Source organism: Thunnus thynnus, chromosome 8 (genome assembly GCF_963924715.1).
Source record: "Thunnus thynnus chromosome 8, fThuThy2.1, whole genome shotgun sequence".
Taxonomy (NCBI): Eukaryota; Metazoa; Chordata; class Actinopteri; order Scombriformes; family Scombridae; genus Thunnus; species Thunnus thynnus.
In genome coordinates, this window is record NC_089524.1 from 16,192,838 (window position 1) to 16,198,837 (window position 6,000).

Genomic DNA, 6,000 nt, shown 5'->3' on the forward strand with positions numbered 1-6,000 from the left:
GGCGATAGGTTTCAGGAAGGGTTGATGGGGATCATGTATGATGGGATGATTGGAGTCGAGGAGAGGGATGAAGGAGGGTCCAGTATGAGGTAATGTTAATTTTGTAAACAAAAATTATGACTAATTACTTTTGTCAACAACCTTTTTTTCCATGACTAAGACAAGACGATGATGAGATGGTACTGCACACTTCAACATGTTCTTTGAGCTGCTGCACTGAAATGAAACACATGAATGCTGGTGTTAATACTGACATTGACACCAAGGTTATAAAAATCGGCATTTCATGGGTTGAAAATGACTCAACCTGTCATCTGCTGTTTAAAATCAGCCCTGAAAAGGCCAATGGTGACATAGAGTGGACTGTTTGGGAGTTCTCTACGTCATGAAATTCACATAAATGGTAGAGTGTTAACACCCGCCTCCCCCAGCCTCAAACTGTCTTTCAAATATATGCTGATCTAGAGAGACACATCATTCACAGCTTCAGGAAACACAGAGCTGAGAGGAAGATGAACAGTGCAATGACATTTAAACAAGCCAGAGGTCGTTTTTAAAAAAACCTGTCTGTGTGTAACTTGATTTATTTTCTCTGGGGGAAATCTCTCTACGGTATTTGTGTCGAGGAAGGAAAAGCTGCTGGCAGCCACAAAAACAGCACAAATCCTCTTCGCGGTTCGTGCTGTATCTCTCCAACTGTCTGGTCCTGCAGTTATCAGTTAGTAAAACGTTTTTTTTAAAACATTAAGTCACGGTTTAACCGGAGCTCCACCAACACAATTACTGAACCTTACTGTAGCAGCAGACCGGAGCTCCGCTGTTAACGTACTGAACCTGTCCGCAGAAGCGGGTGTAACGCTTGAGATTACCATTGGCTGAGAATTTTGATGGTGTGGTCTGAGATTCCTTGTCTGAATGCTTAGCATGGGTTTGAAAAGACTCAGATATGAATTCAGGTGGAAGAGAAATATGGGGTGAGAGGGGCCGAGCTGGTCAGTCTTACTTTGTGTGAGATTAAAGGGGTGGGATGAAGGGGGGTCAAGGGTAGGGAGAAAAAGGGGGGAAAAGGGGTGAGTGCGAGGACTTGTGGAAACTGCTAGTGAACCATGGATGAGAAAGCAGATGAAATGGTGGTCAGGATGGTCCATCAGAGCTGAGTGTAGGGCTTTAATGTTTATGGGTGTTTGAGATCCACTAGGGAGACTGTAGCTACAAGATCAGCTCATGCGCAGCTCAGAAATAAACAAGCCAAGGCCAAGACTGAGCAAGACTCTAACTTTGGTCCTCTCTCTATTAATCCACAGGTACTGCAAAACTTGTTTCTCTGTCTTTAGCTTGGTTCAGAATCTAATGTGAATACACGTGTTGAAGTCATGATCATGATTAACATGATTTTGTGTGTTAAATGTAGCAAGCTTCGTCTTGTAGCTAATTGTCCCGATGAGCATTGTCATGCTAAGTAGTTCTTTCCATGAACTTGAGTTTTACACAGTAGTTTTGTACGGGTAAGTAACTGATATTAGTCTAACATAAGAAAATGTATTACAACTATTGTTAAGAGTATTAGCAAGACAGCAGTAAGTAAATGGTGATGAGAGGGATACCATATTCTAACTAGTTTCACATTTCCCTGTTAATTTATTTTGAATTCATGTGCACTTATTTTCCTTTAGGCAGAATGTTTTATATTATTTATAGTCAGTTTGGTTACACCGTTTGTTATTTAATTTGTGAAATGTCTTAATTTAACATGCACTTTAATCAGAGAACTTAGAGATAACGTAACTGAGAAATGTATGCAGTTGTATAAAGAAATAAACAAGCTCTGGCCTGAGCACGACTCGGATCTGTGGATCGATAGAGAGAGGTCTCTATCGATCCACAGATCCAGATTTTCCCTTGGTCTGAAGAAGCTATATGTATGCAGGCATTTATTTACCAGGATCTCATAATAGGTTGTCATGTGACACACCCAGCTCCAGTAGTAATAACTCCTCCACAGCAGTGCACCTGTCTGGTGCTTCTCACTGACGCAGCCCCCCAACTCCAAATAGAAACAAATAACTGCTGGTGTCTCACTAACACGAGTGTGTATGAATCCACCCATGATGCATACATCACTTGGACGATTTACTGGTTTGAGGTGTTTTTATTATTGATTTAAGATAAATTCAATTCAATTCATTCAATCAAGTCAGTTGATTGATTGTTGACCAGTTAAAAAACAAATTTGGGTCAGCAGGGCTACCTTTTGTAGGGCCAGTCTTGAGTCTTAGAATGTCCTATGAATGTTTTGTCCTGTTGCTCACGTAATAACCTACTTATAGAGATTATCTACCATTGTTTGTTATATTGTGTGTCTTGGCAATTATGGCACATACTGCATATTAGCTTGTAGGCATTTAATATACAATAAATTATGTTGGCTGTTAAAAATATCTAGTCGCTGTGGTGAAAATTGGGCGACCACAAAGCTATCATCAAAGGTTGTTTACTGAATACATTTTCTAGGTTAGAATTGAAAAGAATTTACTATTACTGTCACTCGGACTCTGGTGTGTCACATCAGAAACAACATCTACATTACCTTTTGGGCCACAAACCATCGTTGATTGGTGAGTTAATGCTGGACCAAAGCCAACCTTTGGTCTTAATATGGCATTAGTTCAGAAGGGGATATTATGGCAGGGCTAGCATGTCTAAATGTCACAGATACAGTATCTGCCAACCTATAATTCTGTCTCTCATGTCACACTCTGCTGTGCACGTCCACAAAATACCAACACAAACAGTTTCTATGGCAGCGACTCCCTACTTTTTCCTCCAACCCTTACTCTGTTCTGGTCAAAGCTTGCACTACCTCCATAACACTCCCTTCTCTTTCTCTTTCTTTTCTCTCTCCTCACATTTCTCCAGGTGTCCAAGTATTGAGAAATCAATATTCCTGGCCCTGTTTCCCTCCATGGTGGTTGTTACCTGCCCTCTTTACTACTTCCTGCTCCTGACTACTTTAATGGGTTCAGTGGGGTTCCCATTAGACAGACAGAGCAGTCTGGCTACTGTGCAGACCCCAAAATATGACATTATACGAGAGTACTGCAAACTCATTCTGCATCATGCATGTAGGTTTTATGCTAAAATTATGAGAAAACAATTAGATTTCACTATAATGCCTAAACTAACTCTTAACCTCTCATCCTCAAACTGCTTCACATATACAGGCAGAGTTGTCCGGTTGCTGGGCAGGGTAAGGGAGGTGAAACCTTGTGATGGTGAGAGGGTTTGGGTTTCTCTTCCGGGAACTGTTTCTAAGACAGCTGACAGGAAAGGCTGTGATATATGTGGAATAATTCCACCTCTGATTTTACTGCAACTGGTCTTTGCGAGGTAAATAAGCAAACTGTAGATGCGTGCACGTATGCCAGTGTGGCGACCCCTGCTGTTTGCTGGTGAGCAGTGCTCTTGTGATTCACCTGACTGTTTTGGTCCACAGGTGGATCATCAGTACCAACTGGGAACACCTAGGCCCGGTTAAAATCAGTGCCAGTTGCCTCTTTGAGTAAAAAAGAACTGTCTTCATAGAGAGCGGTTTCATTTGATTTCATTTTGGCTTCTCTCTGCCTTTCACTTGTCAATGGGACGTCTTTTCCCTTGAAAGAGTTATAGTTTGAAAAGTTTTTTTACTCTGTAATCAAATGTACAACGCATTTCTAAAGATGTGTCAATCTATCACTCGCCTTTGTGACAACTGAAGGTGTCACAAATAGTTTTGTGCTTTCGTGGAAATTGTCTGAAAGAACACAGAAAGATCTGTGATTGGTCAATGTATATTGACACTTTCAACCAATGGGCATAAGGCCATGAGATGTTACATGATCTGGTCACGCATTGACTTCATGCATGTCACATATATGGAGTTGTACATTCTTAAGACATAGGAACCCAGAGAGCCCCAAACCATATGTGGCTCTTGACCCCTTGATGTATTCTGCTTCTCTATACGAAGACCCAGAGTATTACCTTCTTGGGCATGAACCAGAATAGAGAAGGCCAGTGGGGCCTTTCAACAATAGCAAAAGAACGTGTCTGTCCAAAGGCACATGCAGAGTGTCACAGAGAAAATGTAATGATCTCACATCACATTTGTATATTAAAATGATAAGCCAATCCTTTGGTCTTTCATCACTTTAAAGTGCTATTTCAGCTTGACATGACTCCACTCTAGTTGTTTTGTTATTTTGTTTTACTGGAGTCCAATAGATACTATGCATGTGACATCACAGTAGGTGGAGTCACTGCAGTCATCCCCACTGAGTGGCAAAAAGACTGCAGTGTTAGCATTCAGCTTGAATGCTGCAAAAACACACACACACAAAAATACATCTAAAATGGGAAAGAGCTGTTATGTGATTGACTGTACAAATAGATTCAACAAGAAATCGTAGCTGTGCTTTTACAGACTGAAAAGAAAAAAGGATACTGTTGTATGCTATTGGCTTATTATTAAGGCTTTTGTATGCCTTCAGGCTTTGTGTATTTCCCTGGCATCTAAATCAGGTACATATAAATGTCAGAAAAACAGATTTCTGGCCACATGTCAATGTCCATGGACCACTGGTTCTTTGGTAAGTTGTAAGGATAGCTATTGAGTTCAACTGCCTTTAAGTTATAATCGTCTGTTTAACTCTGGTTTCGCTGTGTCCCCTACTAAAGGCAGCCATGTCGCCGGATGTTTTGCCACTCAGTGGCGCTGACATCACAGCCTTCCACAGAAAGAGAGAGTAGGTTCAGAAAGCTGGAAGCATGAACTCCGCAAGTATTTGAATAAAGCCATTGATGTCTGTATAGTAATAAAGTAGACAGCTGTATTTCCCCTGAAGTATTCCTCAGACACTCTCTGTTTCATAGACAGGCCCTTTTGTTTGGGTTTTTAGAAAGCATTCCCAAGCCCCCCCCCCCCCCCCCCCCCCAAAAAAAACAGTCACCATCACCAGTACCACACCCTCTTTGTGGAACAGGACAGGAAGCCACCTTTTCAAAATCTACGATAACATACCCCACTTCAATTAAAATCCTCATGATTATTATCAACAAAGAAGCAAAACTGACAAATGGTTTTGTTATAATTACTCTGCGATAACAAGGTTGATTTTTTTGGCAGACGTGGGATCCAGATATCTTTGTTTTTTCTGAAACCACTGTTAGGCCATGCCATATGCCTATTTAGTTGTTACTTGGGGGGGAATTCTATTCAATCTTGATTCAATCAGGAAGTTTCCTTTGGCCAATACGGGCAAACACAATCAATCTTGTTTTTCCTGCTCACCAGTGCCAATAGCCCTTATTGGCTCAATTTGATTTTGCAGAGCCCTTATGTGGTCTGGGACACACAGACAAACACACATAGACACAGACGCTGACTTGGACTCACACACACACTTTCCTTACCTATCACCTTACCAGCTGAAAAAGTGTTGGATGTTACAAAGATGTTACTCGGACAAGGAGAGGACATCATTCTCTTCATTTGATAACATTAAAAGTAAAGTCATTTTGAAAAGCAGTGGTCGAGTGAGCTAGAAAGTGAATGAGAAGGGAGAGCGACGGTAGTGATAAAGCTGGTGAATGAGAGAAATAAAACATTATTTTCTGATTGTTTCACAGTGGTTATGTTCTAAAGCACAAATAAACACACACCCCGCAAAAACCCTGTAGGAAGGTGCCACAATGACTTTGATGTAAATACAGCTTTAGTCTATACTAGAATATACATCACCTGGCTTAAAATGATAAAATTCATTAAGATAATAAAAATTCTTGAGAGATATCTCTCAGTTAAGGCTGCTGAGAGACACAATCCATACCTGTGTCGGAGATTGAGGAAGCTGTGGGCAAAGGGCAAGTGACCACATCTGTGTCCACAGCAGCATAGGTGTTTTCAATGATCAGTCATTCGCGAGGAGAAGCTGAGACACTGTGGAGAAAATTGTCTATGTTAAA